Source organism: Aedes aegypti, chromosome 3 (genome assembly GCF_002204515.2).
Source record: "Aedes aegypti strain LVP_AGWG chromosome 3, AaegL5.0 Primary Assembly, whole genome shotgun sequence".
In the NCBI taxonomy this organism is placed as follows: Eukaryota; Metazoa; Arthropoda; class Insecta; order Diptera; family Culicidae; genus Aedes; species Aedes aegypti.
This window is the reverse complement of record NC_035109.1, coordinates 42,144,058-42,165,324: the sequence shown is the minus strand read 5'-3', so window position 1 is coordinate 42,165,324 and position 21,267 is coordinate 42,144,058. Positions and strand designations below refer to the sequence as shown.

The following is a 21,267-nucleotide window of genomic DNA, read 5'->3' as shown; positions in this document are numbered from 1 at the left end:
CTCAAAAAAGTAATAAAACCTGATTTCTGACCATTATTCGTTTTAGATGCACTCGACATAGATTTGGAGCCAGAATATGTCATCACAGACTTCGAGAAGGCTCTGATCAACTCAGTACAAGCTGAGTTTCCTGATGCCCAACATTCTGGATGCTTCTTCCATTGGAGCAAAAACCTCTTCAAGTTTATACAGCAGAATAAAATGTTGAACGAGTTCGGCCAGGATGCATCAGTGTACTTAACGTTCAAAAAAGTACAAGCATTAGCGTTCTTACCTCCTGACGACATCGCCGCTGCCTTTGAGACAGTGAAGCAGCAAGCGCCCGAAAATATGGCAGCATTCCTTTCTTACGTCGAAGAAACGTACATCTGTGGTCGAATGAAAAGGTCCAGTCGAGGAAAGAAAGCTGCAAAAATTGCCCCACTGTTTCCGCCGACTTTCTGGTCAGTGTATGCTAATGTGCTGGATAAGGTTTCTCGAACCAGCAATCAGGCTGAGAGTTGGCATAACCGCTGGACTAAGATAGTTGGAGCAAAACATGTGGGTGTAGTTAGGATTTTGGAAGAAATAAAAAGAGAAATCAGATATTCTGCAGGTTTGATTGCTGGGATACAATCAGGTTCATCTGTCCAACAAAAGAAGCAAGAAGATGCAATTAAGGAAGCAAGGATATTAGATATAGTTCAAAATTATGTTAATTATTTACTACCGGATTACTTGACTGCAATCGCTACTAATCTTAGTTCCAAGTAGATACTGTGTATCTGTTGCTCAAATACTGAAGTCTGCTTCGATGCTGAGATATGCAATAAAATAGCTTTGAAATGTATTAATAAAAATGTTCTTTTTGTAAACAATGATTTATTTGGTCGCAGTTTTTTTTTCTCTTTAAAACGTTTGTCAGTATTTTATTTTATGCCAAACGTCCATTATGCCTAACGTATTTTATGCCTAACGTCCATTATGCCTAATGTCTTTATGCCTAACGTCCATTATGCCTAACGTCCTTAGGCCTAACGTCTTTATGCCTAACGTCTTTATGCCTAATGGGGTATACTCGATTTATATTCACCTTAAACAAGGAAGATGTATACATTATTTTTTATCGAAAAGTGAATCTAGGTTTATTCACGCTGTACCACACCACCAAATTGTGACATAATTTCCTCACGACCCCCAATTTAAAAAAATGCGAATATTAATAATATATCATTACAAGTATTATAAGCCAAATGCCGTAAGGCAAAAGTCTTAACCTTTCCAATACCGGCATCAAGTTTCAAAATTCTCTACTTTCACCATCTGTCGATCGATTTTGATGATTTATTTCAGGAAAAATCACAAATCAGTTATAAATTGGTTCCGGATATAGATTCATGTTTGGTGGGGTACCTAGGGTATTTCACAATGGAAAAGCGCAACATTTTTTTTTTTTTTTTCGCACATCTAAATTCCGAGAAAAAAAATGAGCCAAACATTAAATTTAGCTCATTGAAAGACGGATTGTCTGAACGAACATGGGTGAACTTGTCAGCCTTATTTGCGGTTCCTCTATGCTATGTAGTCCAGGTTCAAATTTTTTTTTTCGAAAATTTAAAATATTTTTTAAAATACTCTCGAGGCTCAAAATTTTGTAAAAATGTGATTTTATAGTCAGTTTTAAACAAAGAATCTGAAAATGAGATAATATCAGCAATCCTTAATTCTTCCACAAATCGCCCAGAAATTCCTTCACAGATTTTGGAATAGGATCATTTCTCCAGTATTTGCTCTTCAAAATAATAAAAATACCTTCAGTATTTTCTACAAGGTTTACTCCAAATTTGATCCCTCCAAGAATTAATTCACAGTTTATTCAAGGCTTTGCCAGAAAATTTATTAAGAACTTCTAAATTAACACCAACTGGCAATCCTGGTTATGTTGCTGCCGCAATATCTCTTGGAGTTTATTACTTTTGCAGTTCTTTTAAATTTATCTTGATTGATTTCTTAGGTATGTGTTGATGGATTCTTTAAAATTTAATTTAATTCAATACTCCAGCAAATACTAAAGCAAATATTCCAGTAATTCCTCTGCTCGACTTATTTTTCTTCTTCTTTCTGGCGTTTTGTTCCAACTGGGACAGAGTCTGCTTCTCAGTTTAGTGTTCTCATGATCACTTATCGATTTGTGTCCCCTATCTCATTCATTCATGCCACAAAGCATACAGTACAGTAAAAAAATGAATATCATTATTCCATGTTTTATGGTATATATTAGCATAACATCACATCCACATGATTAAAAAAATTGTAAGGCATTTCTAAAAATCAAATTAATTTTGGGCTCCTCTCAATATTTTTGAGATTTTTTTAAATGTTTGTAACTGCTTTTCGACCCACTTCTTAGTTGTAAAATTAAAATCAACTCACTCGTTGCCTTGTGTGAATGTCAGATATGTTGAAATGAAACCTTATAAAGTTATTAAGAAAATTTCAAACAAACAGAAAAAAGTCTTACCAAAACATGTAAGGATTCCGCTGAGCAACACTAAGGTTTCCATATGGTAGAGGATTTAAAAATACGTTTTTTATGCCTATGGTCAAATTTCCAGCTATTGACAAGAAAAAAACTTAAACGTGTATTCCGCGAAACAAATTCAAAAATTTCGTTTCGTTTCGAAAAATTCCGTAAGATATTTGGTTTCGTATCGAGTTACACGAAACATTTTTAAATTTTGTTTCGTTTCGTCATTATCAGCGCAAGATATTCTGCGTATCGTTTCGTTTCGTATCGACTTGGAAAAAGTCCATATCGCATACCCTTAGTAAACAATTGAACACAGTTCATCAACTCTAAGGAGGGACTAAACGTGCTTGAAGTTTGTAAGGAGAAAATCGTCAAAAATATATAAAAATTGTCCAAAAGGACATTTCCGACCATAGGTGGCGCTGTATTTGATGAATTTCTACAATTTTGGATTTAAAGATTCTACAGTGTAAAAATGAAAGACTACAAAAAATATGTCGGTAAAAAAATACGAAAATGTTTTACCTATGAAAACTTTAGTTTGGTTTTCCTCGAATTTTGCAGTTAAATGTGTTCATTATTTACTATTAACCATTTAACTGGATTTTAACACCCCAAAAATCGCTCGTTATTTTTTTTTTTCTGGGGAATGTCCCATTCTGAGGAATGGTTTTATGGGGAATGTCCCATTCTGGGGAATGGCGTTCCGGAGAATGTCGTTCTGGGGAACGTCATTCTGGGAAATGTCGTACAATCATTTGTTACCTATTGTTGAGTTTCGATCCGATCAACATATATTGCACTTGAGAAACTAAATTCACATATTTGTTGACAAAACTGGAAAATCCCACCTGCCTAACACTTTTTTTTAGTGAAAACTTGATGTGCAGTTTAATGACTGAGGAACACTAGCGATTTAAACTTTAAAAATTAACGCTGGATAAAAAATAAAAACCGCGAGACTGATGAAACCCTTGCTTGAAAATAGTATTAGTAGTTAATCAGCTGTTTTGTTCAACTGGCTCAGCAACGTTCTTTCTCATCAACGAAAAAATTCAAATCATCATTCATTTGAAATTCATTCGCTTGCATCAACATTCCACCACTTATCTTCTAAAATACCATGAACCACCATAATCCACGTGTCTCGGGTCTTTGTTTTGATCTGTTTCACTTTCATCATGAACCCCAATCCTGACTTCAAAGCCGAGTATCCTATCGCGCAAACTCCACGAAACCGGAATAAATCCTTCGTCGTAAGTTCATTCCGATGTACCCCGTAAAAGGAAGCAAGTTGACATAAAACAACCCGAACCAGCACGACAACAGTCAGTTGTCGGTCAACTTGTGCACGTGCATCATCTCCCAAAGGGGGGAACCTACAATACGGCTTCGGACCCAACTTGAGGGAGGCGACCCATCGATTGGACCTTAATTTATTCTGCTTCGGTCGCTAATCGTGTATCCTGCGGCGGTGGTGGAAAACTGCCTCGAGTGTGTGGCAAAAGGCGGAGGAAAAGGGCGGAACCGTTTGCGCTTTCGGATATTGTTTGCGTGGTGGGGTGGTTGGGAGGTTGAGCGGAAGTGATGGGAAAAAAGACGTACCGTTGTTTGGGTGGCTGATTTGGAAGAAAATCGTCTTATTGTGCGGTGTGGTGTCTTGTGAAGGCTGAGTCGGCGAGGTGCGGCCTAACGAAGTTTAGCCCGAGTTTGATTTTTCGCTGTTCGTTGTGCACAGAGTAAGGAACTCGTGTGTATTATATCAAGCAGTAAATTATCATATCAGTATAATTAGTGAATTGGTGAGTTAACGTGAGCCCAAAATAATCGCACGAGAGGAGATTGGATTTTGGTGAACAACTTTGTTGAAAGGGGAAAGATTGGTCTCGCATGGAATGTTCGGTACGACCAAAATACAAATTGGAAGCTTAGTGAAAGTGTTGAAACAGCAATATCGCCCCCGTTGGTATGCAATACGCACGGTTGAGTACCTGTTCGGAAAAAGGGTCTCTTATTTATATTTTCACCGGTAAACGGCAGCTGTGACTCGACGAGGACAACACAAGAAGCGATCCCCTGTCGACGGAACAATTCACGTTAAATTTGGTGTGAAGAAGGTACGTAAATACCCTGGCTCTGCTGTTTGGGATCGATGGGCACCGTTTGAAAATGGAATAATATATTTTGCCAGGCAAAACGATACTTGACACAGTTTTGTTCCGTGTTGAAAAATTCTATCTCAAGCTTTCAGAAAATGACTTTACATTATGTATGGAAATCGTCGCATTTCGGATAAAGGTATAGTGAGACGTAATCCTAAGGCAGATTTAGCCTCGCGGTAACGTCCGCAACTATCAAGCAAAGCCATGCTCAATATATCTGGGTTTGATTTCGCCTCGATCCAGGATCTTTTCGTAATGGAAATATTCATGATTTCCTTGAGCATAGAATATATCGTACCCTCCAAATGTTATACGAATGGAAAATGACATTTTTGGCAATGAAAGCTCTCAGTCAATAACAGTGCTAGTGCTCAGAGATTACCAAGCTTAGAAGTAGGCTTTGTATCATTGGAGGCGTAATACCAAAATAGAAGAGAGTATCGAATCGTGGCATGAAATTGGCTAATAAAGTGAAATGGTGAAAGCTATTTGTTTCAACACATGTCGAGAGCTGCCTACAAAGGAATGTACTGTAAGGCATTAAGATGATACATCTTCATAATCTTCTAAGAAGCATTTATGTCCTTAAAGTACACCTGATATGCTTCTTTTCCCATTGAGGCTGAGCCTTTATATCAGTTTATTGTTCTATAAGCTCTTGCACAGCTTTTATTGCCAAAATTGACATGATGATGTTTTGTGCCCAGGTAGTTCTTGGAAATTTCGGAACGAAAAATATATGAATCGTTCCGAGAATTGACATCTGACACCTTCAGCGTGGCTTTGCATTACATCCGTGGACGACGTCGGTGAAGCATTATTTCTTTTAAGGCTTACCATCAATTGCACAATAAGATAGTTTTTTATGTATAAAAAAGCTATTTGCAACTCTATTACTTCCTTCTAAAAATTGTTCTGAGATCAGTGCATTTCAATACAGAGGTTTAGATTTGTCTTTTGATAAGCTAAATTTTGTATCACTGCGGTCTTTATTTTTTTTTTTTATTTGACGTCAAGCATTTTGTAGACCATTCTAAATTACATTGTGTTCTTAATATCTATGTGTTTATATATTATAAATTTGTTGAGTATACTCGATTCATAATACATTCCTCAGTTACTATTGTTTTGTATATCAAAAAAGTATTTTTTCAGTTTTGTTCGAGACATGTTAACATCAATCATTTCACAATGCTGATTATATATAGTCATCATCTGATTCAACGGACTAAATTTAGCGTAGTTCGTGCGATGATGACTTACTGTGAACAAGTAACGATTGAGTAAGTGACGAGTTGGAGTATAAAAATTCAGTTTTGAAAGTATATCAGCAGAATCAATGCGCTGTGAAACAATATCGTTAACAAAAGAAACCATAGCATGATCACGACGCACTTTCAGTGATTTCATATTGATAAGCATGCATCGTGATTCATATGATGGTAGAGGAAGTACTGACCAGCCTAAATTACGTAGTGCGTATAATAAAAACTGCTTTTGTATCGATTCTATACGTTCTTCATGTTTTTTTTGTGTAAGGTGACCAAACAATACTACAATATTCTAATATTGATCTTACATATGCAACATAAAGTATTTTTAATGTGTAAGGATCACGAAAGTGTTGGCCAAATCGTTTTATGAAATTGAGCATATTTCCTGCTCTATGAATTATTGCATTATAGTGATCTACAAATGATAGTTTTGAGTCTAAGATAACTCCTAAGTCTCTTATTTTATCACATTTTTTTACATGTTCGTTTCCTAAAACAATAGACATATTTGGTGTGGTTCGTTTCCTGCTATAACTTATGAGGTTACATTTTTTTAAATTCAATTCCAATAAACTTTTGCAGCACCACGTGTAGAAAATTTGTATCTCATTCTTAAAAACATTATGATCGTCATCATTCTTTATTTCTAAAAATAGCTTCATGTCGTCAGCATATATAAGGACCCTCAGTTTGTTTAGAATATAAGAAACGTCATTAACATATAAAATAAAAAGAAGAGGGCCTAAGTGTGAGCCTTGAGGTACTCCAGATGTAACATGTATTGGATTTGATCTTTTCCCATTGAATTTTACTATTTGCTGACGGTCGTTTAAATAGGACTTGATCCACTTAAGGAGACTCATTTCGATTCCCATTTTTTCAAGCTTGAAAGTCAACATTGGAATGTCAAGTTTATCAAATGCTTTACTAAAGTCAGTGTAAAGAGCTTCTACGAAGTAACCTTTATCCATTGCACTCAGTGAGTAACTTACAAATTCCAGAAGGTTCGTAGTGGTCGAACGACTTTTGAAAAAGCCGTGTTGAGCGTTTGTTATACGATTTTTTATTTGGGTAAACATATTTTTGTTTACAATTGACTCGAAAAGTTTTGGAATACATGACATAATAGCAATACCGCGATAATTTCGAATGTCCGATTTCTTACCTGATTTATATATTGGTATGAGGAATGATTTTTTCCATACCTTTGGAAATTGGCCAGTTTGAAGAGACATATTGAATAACCAAAATAATGGAGTTGTGAGTTCACTTGCTAAGTTTTTAATGAATCCGGGTGGAATTTCATCTGGCCCTGATCCTTTAGTGGCGTCCAAATTTTTAAGACCAAACAAAATGTCTAGAACATTTATAGAATTAACGCCAACATCACTCGGAAAGTCAGCAAAATGTGAAAAGTAAGAATAATCTCGATCATTTTCCGAAAATGTAGAATAATTTTCTTGAAAAAATTTTGCGAAAAGATTGCAAATATCTTCAGAATTATTTCCTACTTTTTCATCCAAAGTCATTGTTGATGCACGATTTGAGTTTAGTTTTAACGTAATTGAAAAAATTCTTTGGACATGACTTTATTTCATTTTCAGTTTTTATGTTGTACTCGGTAAGTACTGTAGAAATGGCTAAATTGAGTTGGTCGCAAATTGAATTTCATTAATTTTAAAAGCACTTTTCAGCGATTAAAGTTCTGACAATAGATTAAAATTTCAGTTGGCTGTGTTTCAGAAGAAATTATTGGTAGTTCGTTATTCAAGTCTGTTAAACCATATGGTGAATTGTCATTATTATTTGTTACCAAGTCCTGATTAGTTTCACCGGGTTGAATTGAATTATTCTCTGCCTCTGAGGGGTCCGTCAATTCCGTAGAAAACACGAATGCCGGCATGCACCGCATGCTTCACAAGATCCACCAGTTGAAGATCCTTCCGTCGTCCAGTTCGGGGGTGGTACTGCAACGGACTGCCGGGACGCCTCCCTCGCCGGATATGGGTTTAAAATTTCTCCTCTTTTAAACTGCATGGTTGGACGATAATTTGTTGGCGGTCTAGAGAAATGATGTTTCGCTGCCGCAAGAAGCTCTCTATCAGGAGGAAGTTGATGACTCCTTTCCTGGCTATTGTTGAAGGCGAAATTTCCGTGATTGTTATTCTGTTCTTTGCTTACTTTGTGATGAATTTTGGATGGGACATTATTATGGCAATGGTGATTAATGTTCACGTTGTTGTTGTTGATGTTGTTCTTATTACAATTTTTGTTAGCGTTCCTGATTCTCCGCTTTCTACGCCTTTTCGCTTTATCGGCCATATTTTGCTGCCTTTTGTGAAAGCTTTTGCGCATGTCATATTGCGTCCAATCGGCTTTCCAAACTTTTCTGTTTCCAAGTAGGCGCCATCCTGACACTTCAGCAATTTTATTATTCAATTCGGCTTCCAAACTTGGATATTCTATTGATGGTGGAGCCGACGTATTTTTATTTGTCAATATATTTGCGGACAAAGACTTTAATTCATCGAGAATGTCCAGCCCCAGCATTGGATTTGAATTCATCGCGCAACTTGCCGCTGTGTCAATTGATAATTGACTTAAATGTTGCGCAGGTCAGTAGATATATCGGATGTCACCGTTTTTAGCGTGGAGTACATATTTTCAGTAGTTGCCGTTATTGCGGTATCAAGAAGGCCGGTAATATGATTCTTGATGGCAACGACACTCCCAGCCAAGCTACTGTTTTTATTTATTGCTGCCAGTTCATTTCTCACACTGGTAAGCAAAATCTCCTTACCTTCAATAGCTTCGTGGACAACATTTGGTTTTTCTTGATGAAGCGAGAGTCTGTGCATCACTTCCGTATTGGCATTCAGCTGGTTTTCGAGAACTTTCTGTTGCTCCAATAGTCCGTTAAAATCCAATTTCGCCTGAATTAGCTCTTGACAGGATTCACAGCATGGTAGTACGTAAGAGTTAACGTCCACTACCTTCCTGTCTCTTCTCCGCAGTGAACCCCTCTGCACGGTGACACCAATGCAGTTTGCATGGAACTTCCGCAGGCAGCCTACACATGACCACAAGACCGAGTCGACAGAAGTGTCGCAAGCACAAATTTCGTAACTCATTACGCGTGACAAAAAAACAACTGATTCGATTATAAACAATATCGCGCACGGCACCTGTAGCTACTTAACCTTCGGGCTGTCGCGCTGTTGTACTTTGTACAACAGTTGTGATTTATATGCTATCATTTTGCAACAAAGATATCTATCGACACCAAACCAAAATGTATTCCTCAAGAATCTTCTTAAGAATAATACTCGACGGTTTTTATTTACAGTATGACCCTCTATAATGCGGTAAAATTAACAAATGTACATCAAAATCGCATAAGGACTGTTCATTTTATAAAGTGGACACCTTGTGCATGCTGTATCTTTTTTATTTATCAATGAAATTTCAATCGGTTTTCTGCACATCGTTCGACTAGTATTCTACAATGTTGTGATAAAAAAAATCTCCAAAATAATTAAAATTCACACAAATATGGGACAACGATTATAACGGTCGATTTTTGGAGGTTATCAAAAACAATGATTGTTAGAAATTGGCTTAAAAATTCGATAATTTATATATTTTATTTTCAAAAAAGGCTTGTTTTTCAAAAGCATCATCAATCAGAAGCCTGATGGAAAAAATCAAGTAATTTTTGGAGCAACAATTTTACAGATATAATAAAATTATTTTCCCCTATATATTTTAGAGAAAAATATTTTAAATTTCAAGGGAATTGATATGAGTAGAATTTTTTGGCTAAAAGTATGTCCTGACGGAAGTGCCAATGCAGTGTTAATATGAAAAATAACTTACGCCTTCATAGAGTTAGTTATTTAGTCCCCACGCCACATTTAAGGCACAATATAAACACAATTGCTTTATTCTCAGAAGATCTTTCAAAGTTTATTGAAAATCATCAAAATTGGCAACACTGCTGTAATAAAATCGATTTTATTTTCCTCATATTATTTTCATAATATGTCATTCTAAGATTACCAATTGAAATATACGGAGAAAACCGTTTGCAATTTGCTGTATATCGATAAATATGCGTACATGATTTTAAAAGTATGAGACTTTTTAGTAAAACTACCATAAACAGTAAAATTTATACTTAAGACTGTGGTTTAAACTCACGATTTAGCTCTCGTTTATACAAATATATATTCTTTAGCAATCCAAACTAGTTTTGAACACGCTTTTTACTTTTCTCTTTTGCTGGGAGTGAAAGGATGGTGTATCAGCAAATTTTACCATAAATGGGTAAATCATTAAAATTACTAATATCAGAGAATGGTGGCATATAATTGATTTTTTCAAAGCTTTACCTTTAGTAGAATAATGAAGGATACAAACATACTATATGTTAATAAAAAATATAATTTTTGATTTGCGAAAAATTATGTTAAACTTTGACGAACTGCTTTTCTTAGTAGTTTTTGGAAAAAAACTATTTAGCTCTTCAACCAAAAGCATTTTCTGAGATCTTATATGTTCCTAGTATTGTAGAATAATAGTTCAACGATGCACAGAAAACCGATTACGATTTTATCAATAAATAAAAAAGATATAGCATAAACAAAGTGTCCACTTTATAAAATGAACAGTCCTTAATAATGAACGCACTATATACGGTTCGAGTAAACCACAGTTTGAAATCGGTATATCTCAAAATCCAGATAATATAGAAACTTGAGGTCTTCAGAAAAGTAGTTCTGGATGTGAAGCGCTACCTGATGGTACCGCATTTAATTCGGAATTTGACCGCTAGGTGGCACTAGCATGAAAGTTTTACTTTTGTTTTGCAAATATATCAGGATCCTGATCATTTAGAAGGATGGCGTCTTCGGAAAAGTTGTTTAGTAAGTTAAGGACTATCATTGTTCGAGCTAGTTGATTCAAAATTTTGCCACTAGGCGGCGCTAGTGTGCATGAAACTTTTGTTTGCAGATATCTCAGGAGCCTGACCACTTAGAAAGATGGCGTCTTCGGCAAAGTAGTTCAGTAGCTCAAGGACTATCATTATTTGATGAAAGAAATAAAATATTTTGCCACCAGGCGGCGTTAGTGAGCATAAAATTTTTGTTTTTCGGGTACTGCAGGATCTTGACTTTTTAGACAGGCACCTTCAGCAAAATTGTTCAGAAGCTTAGGAACTATCATTATTTTACAAAATCTCGAATTTTAAGGATTAAATAAAGAAATAATTTGAACTACTGCCGAAGACGCCATCTTTCTAAGTGTTCAGGCTCCTGAGATATTTGAGAAAACAAATGTTTTAAACACACTAGCGCTGCCTGGTGGCAAAAATTTGTATCAACTATCTCTAACAATGATAGTCCATAAGTTACCGAGCAACTTTGCCGAAGACGCCATCTTTATAAGTGGTCAGGATCCTGAGATCTAAGATACAAAAGTTTCATGCTCACTAGCGCCGCCTAGTGGCAAAATTGAATTTCTTGGCTCAAATAATGATAGCCCTTGAGCTACTGAATAGCTTTGCCGAAGACGTCATCTTTCTAAGTGGTCAGACTTCTGAGATATTCGCAAAACCAAGGGTGTTGTACAAAGTACAACGCGCGACTACTCGCGTTACAAAAATTCGCGCGACGACCGAAAGGTTAAAGTTGATGTAATAAAAATTTAATGACAAATGAAAACGCGCACAGGTGGGCTGGAGCAATTAACAAACGCGTCCGAACTGGTTGACGACTTAACTCTTACTAATAATAGAATCGACAACTGGTTTTCCATTTAAAAAGAAACACCTTTTTTGTTGATTTCGTGTCTGGACAAACGTTTACAAGAAAATGAACGTTTATAAGAAAATGAACGTTTATAAGAAAAAAAAAATGAGAGAAAACGGATCGACAAGTTCCAGTACAATGAGAGGAAGGGATAGCAACTGACGATGCATTTAGCTCGCTCACTGCAGACCGCATATACCACTGCATCTACACGAGTATATAGGTATTGGAGCCTTACGTAAGGTGATTCATGATTGAGGCTTGCTTACTTTTCCATCTCCTAAAACTATACTGATCTACAGTAATCAACTCAGATTGATATATTTTACCATATTTCACATGTCTGCTGAATCGCAATAAAAACAAATCAAAATGCTCACGTGCTTCAGGGTGCTGATTCACTCGCGTTTGTAGTGCTCGTGAATTAACGAGGTTAAAGTGATTCGTGAACGTGTTAGGAGCTGTTTACAGTCATTGAGTTTTCTGAAAAAAAGCTTTTCATGGGGTTTTGACTAAAAGCTGATAGGTTACTGTCGATTTGATTGATAAACAGTTGTTTTGTCTGTCAAAACCACAATAAATCACAGGTTGTTCGGTTACTCGCAGGTAAATGTTCGCGAACTTTTTGCTATGTATTTTTTAGATATGTTCTCACGAGCAGGCGGTGCAAGTCTGTCATTTTTGTTTTGCGTTGGTTCACACTCGTGAGGTGCTTGGTGATGCGAATATTTCCACCACTGTAAGAAGGAGAAATTTCTTATTGTGGAGTGTCTAGTCTATGGCTCGTCACGCTGCACATTGAAAAGAACAACTTTTTTTTTTTAAAGTGATTTTTCTCATTTTGAGTTGTTAACTGAAAATTAATTAATTATTTGTAACAAACACATTTACGTTTTTTAAAATTATTTCTTACGAATATTCGCTGTTCTTTACACTGAAGTAGCATAATCAATTGCCTCTAATATTAGGACAAATAACTTTAGTTTAGAGTAAACTTCAAAGCTTACAGGCCGTAAATATCCCAGACAACCAGAAGTCGCATAACAGTTTACGCACAAAGTCGTTTATTTAAACAAATTTCATCACTCCCGCACTACATGGTGGATGATATCGTTTGATTGATGAGTTTCCTCGTATAAAACGCTATTTTATGAGTTTACATGTACATTTCGTTTCGTCCCGTATACTCGTACAAAGTAAGTCGGATCAGTCCGTTGCAGCTGTCAAATCAACTTTGTTATCATAAACTAAGTCGCATAAGCGTACAGACTAGTTCGCAATAAAATTTACGCACTCGCATTACATGTTATTTTTCATCATATAAAATATGCACATATATCGCCTCCACTTTTGTACGTATAAAGCTTTTTCGCAACATCTTATATGTGAAACTTTGCGCATATAAGCATCGCATAACGCAAAAGGTGATTTCGTTATACGTACATTCTGGTTGTCTGGGATAGTACAGCTCATGACAAGAAGATACAAAGCAGGTATGGTTTGAATGCTGTTGTTCTTCAAATATATTTGGTAGCAAGTCTGCATGGGGCTGTTCATTAATAAGGTAAAATATTTTTTGGGGGTTTTCGACATCCTCCCCCCATGGTAAGATTTCTCATATGAAAAAAAAAAATGAAAATATATTATATGGTTTGAAAAAAAACTCATCCCCTATAAACCTTTAAAGTAATTAATAGGTGGACCCTCTGACTGAAAATCAAACACTCTTCCATTATTTGATGGCGATATTAAAATGTTCAGATTTCTTACAAAAGAAAATATCAATTTTCCAAACCATTTTGCAGGTAGAGGCCATCATAATTATATTTCAATATGTGTTGAAATTCAAAAACCTGCAATCAAAAATCATGCTAAAAAATCATCGTAAATTCAGAGCGCAACATGACATTTATCCATGCAAGCTTACTCTCAGATGACTTTTTCTATCACTCCTTCATGAAATGGTGTATAAACGAGTGCCCATAATTGCAACAGTGACTTACAAAGCGCCAGTCGGAAATAATTTAATTCTACTTTGTTCGTAAAAAATGCACTTAGTGCTAAAGAAACAATTATTTCAATTGCAAAGGGTTCATGAACTACGTAGATGTAGGGGGACGGACCTGGTGTAGTGGTCAGAACACACGCCTCTCACGCCGAGGACCTGGGATCGAATCCCATCCCCGAGATAGTCACAAAAAATTTCAGTGATGACTTCCTTCAGAAGGGAAGTAAAGCCGTTGGTCCCGAGACGAACTAGCCCAGGGCTAAAAATCTCGTTAATAAAGATAGAAAAAAAAACTACGTAAATGTTTTGTGATATACACTAAGGTTTTTTTTTTACGCGGGGCATAAGTGACGTGTAAAACAAACCGGTTTGGAGTTTGGAGATCCAGGCCTTGGATTCTAGTGCTCCGATTAACTTGAAATTTCAATCGCAGCTCAGGAATAAATAAGCATAAAATTCACAATATATCATACACAACCTTTTTTGCTATCGCAAATATACCATTTTGCAAAATCAATTTTACTGGAAAATGTCGTTCTGTCCAGTAATGTATGTCAAATGGCCATTATGCTCATTGGCTATTATGCGAAATGGCCAATATACCAAATGGCTCTATGCCAAATGGGGTAGAGCAAGAGAAAACAACGGATTCGTTCTCTTTTGATTTGGAAGCACGATCAAAGCAAGCAAAAAAAAACATCCCATCTGTATCGGCTAATGATGGGCAATGTTTTAAAAGTTGTAACAAGCTTGATAAATATCAGCAGCGAAGAAGTGCACCAAAGCAAGAGCGATGATAAAACCGATTTCTCTCGCTTATTTACCATTGGAGGTAGGTGTTTTATTATACTGACATGGAAAACAATCGTCAAACATACGATAACAATACTGTTAGATGGGTTTATCATGCACTGTTATCCGCCGATTTAATCAGAAGATGATAAAAAGACTCTCATAATGTGCTGCGCATCTTGATTCTTACGGAAAGCGATGAGATACTCTCAATTTTCTCAAAACTCAATCCCTAAAAGTCCTAAAATGTGGACCATACTAAAAGTAAACGTTTTTCAGGAAATCATAATTTTATCATTTTTAGGCATTCCAATATTTTGATATTGAAATTGGTCATTTGTAACAGTGAAATAAAAAATATAGTATCTTAGGATCTCCGTTATGGGCCAATCCATCTCTGTGGATATATGATACAAAATCTTCTTCTTTTCATTTTGGGCGTTATGTCCCAACTCGGACAGTGTCTGCTACTCATCTTATTTTATTCTTATGATCACTTCCACAATTATTAACTGAGAGCTTTTCTTTATCAATTGTCTTTGTGAATTGGAATCCAGGACCCTCTACTTGGTATTGCTGAGTAGCTGCTCATTTACCGGTGTGGTTACAAAATTTGGATCTGTAACTTTTTTTAATTAACTAAACTAAATATTGTACTACACGGGTAGAAATCAGAACCTAAGATCATGATTATGCACCCGGATATCATGATTCCAGTGTGTTTTCATTTTATGAAAATACATCATGATTTGGACTCACGATATCATGAGTCAGATTGTCGTAACGCGGCACAAGTTGCAGCTGAGTGCTCGAAATCATGCATCGAATGCTCGAAAATCATGATTCGCGCATCCATTTCGGATCTATTTATATTTCTGTCAGTCAACCCGATAAAATGAAAAACAAAAACAAAATTTGCTATGGCAAGATTCGAATCAAGAGCCTTCTGATTGAGAGCCACGTAATTTACCACAGTACCAATCTATCATGATGAATGATGGGTGATCGATGCAAATGACTTGAACCAAAGCGCACCGCTTTGTGTTGTCGCTCTTGATGTTACGTTTATAAAGAATCATGATTTGACTCCAGGAACCATGATTTGTCGTCCTGATATCACGGCCTAATCAATTTATGAATTTCATGACTTGTAAATCATGGTGAGGGAATCAGATTTTTATCCGTGTAAGGTTCATAAAACGGATTTGCCAAGAAAAATGCATTAAGAGCTTTAAAATGAAACTTTTGACAATGATTATGTGCTACCCGGAGCAATGGGTGACCTTGTGTTTCTCCGAGATAATCTGCTGCTCTTCTTCAGCCTGAGGCAAAATAAAGGTGGGATTATGAATATGTTGCTATTTAATTTAAATTATCACCTATATGGTCTCGCATTATGCGTTTTATACATTGTATTCTGTGCATTTTCGCATTTGGCGACTTTTAATAGATACCGATCTGGTTTTTTCGCTGCTGGTCTTTTTGGTGCTGAGATTGCAAAAAGCTTAATCCTGTCTAGTTTGGGTAGTGGCTACGGTTAGGTTAGCTCAGATCAATCTTCAGCATAAAAGAACATCAAGGATCAATCTTTGCAGACTCACGCAAAATGGTACAGCCCAAGTGGCGCTAGTTCAAGAACCCTACTTTCGTAAGGGGAACTTCTATCTAGGTAACCTTGTGGACCCAGTTTTTGCTACTTTCAGCAAACTTGAAATGGCAAACTTACGAGCACGCATGGCCCCGCGCATGCGTGCTCGTAAATAAAGCAATCGTTGCTACACTTATTTCTGAGTTAACTACCAGAGATGTATGTGCTGTGATAGTTGATGTTTCTGTTGGTGACCTCAACAGGAAATACGTCTATTGTTCGGTATATTTACCACATGATGAACCATTCCCAACGGATGACTTCAAGCGAGTTGTTGTACACTGCGTAATAAAAGGCCTTCCGCTGATTGTGGGCAGTGATGCCAATGCTCATTAAATCACCTGAAGCAGCTCAGATATCAATCTGAGAGGCTCCAGTCTGATGGAATACTTAAGTAGTACAGATCTTGGATTACTTAACACAGGCAATTGCCAAACCTTCATGGTTTCTAATACAGAAGAAGTGTTAGACATAAAGCTCTGCTCGAATAGAATCAGTCATGAGTTGACGAATTTGCATGTTTCAGATGAGAAGAATTGAAGCTATCGAGAGCTCAAAATTCAGAAGTCATTAACGGCGCCGGTCACGTCCTTACAGTCATCGAGAAAGGAATGTTAGTTTGACACATCCATTGTTACTAGAGATCGAAGAATCTTCTGCATCTCTATAGTTGTAATGTAAATAGGGTTTATTGTTGGGTTAGTGAGATAAGGTAAGGATTTGGGAATCACGTATGTTCCTTAATTCTTTATTGTTAACTAATTCAATGAACCTCCAAGGTTCAATTCATTAACCTTTTTAATTCCTAAATTCCTAAATATAAGAAATATTCATCAACATGATTCGAACAAAAAAAAATGCCACAAACTATCTCTCCGGCGTTTCTCAACCGATTCTTTTATTTTTTTCTGTGACGAACTACAAATTACCAGTATTTTTTATAACAGTTGAAAATATTTTGTGAAAAAATTGATTCAAATGTTACAGATAACTTGCATTTTGAAAAAAAGAAAATACACCAAGACACAAAGTGATGTAGCAGAAAAAGAGTCGAATCATCTTGGTGTCTTCAGCTCTATTATGTGATAAGGGCCAAATGTGCCGAAGACACTAAAATGATACAACGTATATTTTGTCTGCTACATTACTTTTTGTCTTTGTGCATTTTTTTTTGTCAACCGATCTGTAACTTTTTAATCAATACTTTTCATACATTCTTTTAAACAGTTTTCAAAAATTGGGGTAATTTATAGTTCGTCACAGAAAAAAAAATAAAAGAATCGATTGTGAAACGGCGGAGTGGCAACAGTTTCAAACTCACTATATAACAAAAGACATCAAAGTATACTAATTACCCAAAACACAAAGCACCAAGTGCTCCGCGGAGAACGATATGAAAACCGCTGAAATAACCTCCTTGCATTGCTGAAGCTTCCAAGCCCCAATCAGAGATATTCCAATCAAAGTAGGCGTTTTTCTGTTGGCTCCGTGGCCGTGCGGTTAGTGTGGTCAGACATTTGGTCACATCGTGTCAAGGAGTGTGGGTTCGATTCCCGTTTCAGTTTGGTAAGCTTTTCGTAAGGTATGTTTTCCGACTAGTGCCACTGTGCTAGTCCGTTGCCTAGTGTGGTGCTCCCAAAGGCGAAATTCAGGGAGGGAAAAAATGTAGTGTTTAAAATGTAGTGTCTTTTTTTAATAACTCCCTAACAGAAAGAGATAGAGTAAGGTGGGGCAAAAGTTCGACCTTAGTGGTATAATCAATGTTTCCAGGAAAACAATAGCAGTTAAAACAAAACAAATACCATACAGTGAACCTTCAACATATTGGCTATAATTTTGCTGAACAAACTTGTGTCCAAATATTTACCCATTTTTAGTTATAACAGTTTCAAAATTTATTGTCTTATTCGAACTTTTGCCCCACCGGTGGGGCAAGAGTTCGAATCTAGTGTGGGGCAAAAGTTCGCTGGCTAAAACACTAAATATCGATCCTTTCATGACAGGCATACTTTACACCAGCCGTAAACCTAAGTTTTCCGAAAAATACACACTAAATTTTCATCAAAAAATTGCCCAAAACCGGGTTAATTGTAATATACTCAAAAATAGCAGTTTTTCGCAAAACTAAGTGGAAATGTAAAATTTTGGTGATAGTTTTCACACAATCAGACAAATTTAACAAAATTTAAAGATAATATGTGGATTTTAGAAAATTTGAAAATTTTTCCGTGATTTTATACATGGGTCGAACTTTTGCCTCGCTGATTCGAACTTTTGCCCCACTATGGGCCAAAAATTGTTTTCAAGCATTTATGCAAAATCTAATACACGTCAAAGCAACCTTATGATAGGCCTAGACACGCCCTTACATAAAATATTGAAAAAGATTTTATCTTCAATTGGTTCCATGCAACGAAAGTTTGACCAAAAATTACAATATTCACGTCGAAAAACAACAAATAGCCATAACTTTTCCAAATCTCAATCGATTTTTATGATATTTGGAGTAAAAGCCCCTTACTCGAATAGCATTCGAACCACAATGACATTTATAAGATTTGTTTTGAATTGAGCTAGAAATCTTACAAAGAAACTCTTACCCCACTCGAACTTTTGCCCCACTTTACTCTATCGAGTTTCTTTCCTGTCCACATTACGCATTTTTCAAAGCCCTAAAAGTGTGTAGAGACTACTGTGACAAGATATTAGAACTGTAGACGCTGGAGCCAGAAAACTAGTCATATTTGTATTCCGAACACTTACTCATTTGGTTGCTCCACCAGCTGGCGCATTCGATTTGAAGTTTGTATGGAATATTCGGCTCAAATATATTGAGAATTGATCTTATGTCACTGTTTCGTTCCGTATACTAAATGTTCGCGTTCAAATAAGTCCAGAATGACAAATACACTAGTTGATACCCTAATGAACATAATTGCAGAAGATTGTATCTGGATTTAATCTCATTTTCATTACTCTTTCAGTTGTTGAAAGTAAGGCTTAGATAAGCACTCCCGTAAAGTCACTTATACGCATGCGACATGTGCCTCAGTTCGCCCAGCGTCATAGGTGGCTATGATGCGCTTAGTGGCTACCTCCTTGAAATACAAGCAGTATTGCATGATATACTTCAAATGGTTAAAACATCAACTTTATTAATTTTGATCATGGTACAATCTTCTACAATATTCTTCGCTATTACATCAAGTAGTGTTTTTGACATTCTGGGTCCAATTGAACGCGATCATCAATTTTCCTGAACCGAACAGTAGATGATGTGCTGTTGCTCATATGTTTGAGCTGAAAATCCCATATTAAATTCAATTCAAATGCGCCAGCTCATGGAACGACCAAATGAGCTGAATTTTTCAGAAAGGCTTCCTCTAACCCCAAGAAATAATCCTGGGGGTGCCCCGTGGAATTATACAACTTTATTTTTCCCCCATACTGAGCTGGGCCAGTCTACTTACGCATATTTCCGCGTAAATAACTTTCAGGGCTATTGTACATTGTTGAGTCTGTTCATTTATACCATAGTTGATAATATTGTATGTCGTTCAAAAATATAATATACAAACATTTAAATCCGAAGCATGACGTTGATGATTCGGCAACAAAGCTATTTTGCGGGTTTAAATTTTGTAAAGATCTAAAAATCTGCCCCTGAGCCATTAATAAATGGAACAAATCTATCTCCTTTCTCGGTAACGATGTTTGCTCTTCCAAAAAAGCAGATCTGCTTTCAAAAAGCTAGCTCAGAGAAAAAACAAGCATCCAACTTCCAAGTACTCACCCCGTTCTAAAAATTTCCCCTTTTTCCACTTATCACACAGGTACAGGACCCGAGTGTGCCGTCATGGTTCAGTGGTACGCAGAGTAAAACAACAAACAAAACCCAAACGAACGGAAAAAAAATCTAACCGACCCATTCCTGGGTGGTAATTTAGTGTGCAAAAAGTTCCCATAAGTGACGGGGCTCCGTATTATACCTACATATCGAACCGGCGAGCTTCTGCCCCGAGAGTGTGCAAAGTGAAACCCAATAAGGTGGAATCAAACAAATAATAGAAAAAGGTCCGAGAACGGAGAAGCCAGGGGAGTAGTGATTTGGCACCAGAATGAAGAAAAATGAGGAAATTTGGGGATCGAATTGAAGCCGATCCTTCCGGGCTTGGATTGTTCCCGACGGGGGTCTGAACTGGAAGCTGAAAGGGCTACGCAGTTTTGGATTGGGGTTACAGCTTGGATATTTTAAGCAGGTGAGTAAGTAACTTTTTAGATTTTTTTCTCTATAACAGCTCAACATTTGACAAAATCTAAAATGTTTCTATAGTGTTAACCATTTTTGCCCCTTATTCCGGTTGATTTTCACAATTTTTTTGACTTACAAACACGTTGCATCCTTTGTCGAATCCAACAGTGAAAGAATTACGGGCATTTTTTTAAATTATCGGACAGGTTTGGGCCGGAGGTTCTCCGATTTGCATGAAATTTTCACCAGAGGTAGATCTCGTGGATACATGACCAAAAGTGAAATTCAAAAAAATTATAGTGGCCTATTTTCCCGGAAAACTCTAGATGAATTTTCACAATTTCTCTATAGCTTAGCTTAGCTTAGCTTAGACTGACTACACATATCAATGGTTGCTATTCCGTGATTGACCGAAGTCAGTGAAAATGCACAAAGAATCAACTAGAAGTTTGGCTGGGATTGGCCATAATCTTCTTCAATGTGCATAATTCAGTGCCTCTATTTATACAGGGTCAATAACGGCGCCGGCCACGTCCTTGCGGTCAGGTGGGATTGGGGGAAGGAATGTTAGTGTGTAACCTTTGCTATTTGGAGACCGTGTTTGCCTCTGCATCTCCACAAAGGTTACTGGGAGGGATGTTTGATAATGGGAAGGATCGTTGGGTTACAGGATTCACTTTGATAAGCGATTAGACCATGATAAAAAATGATTTGTGAGATATATACATGCTTATTTGTAAATATAAAATTTTCATTTGATATGAACAATTTCTATGTAGTGGAAAATTATGCCGACACTTGAGGTGACGAAC

The 21,267-nt window shown here is 36.6% G+C and overlaps 1 protein-coding gene across 2 annotated transcripts in view; it reads left to right on the top strand.

The window, feature by feature from the left end:
* Nucleotides 1-3,835: 3,835 nt before the first annotated feature.
* The window catches only part of LOC110678020 (latrophilin-like protein LAT-2), a 378,663-nt gene continuing 361,231 nt past the window's right edge, over nt 3,836-21,267 (top strand). For both annotated transcript variants that reach the window (XM_021850387.1, XM_021850388.1), the window contains exons 1-2: nt 3,836-4,626; nt 20,037-20,462. The gene's annotated coding sequence lies outside the window, so the exon portion shown is untranslated. The remainder of the gene's footprint in view (nt 4,627-20,036; nt 20,463-21,267) is intronic.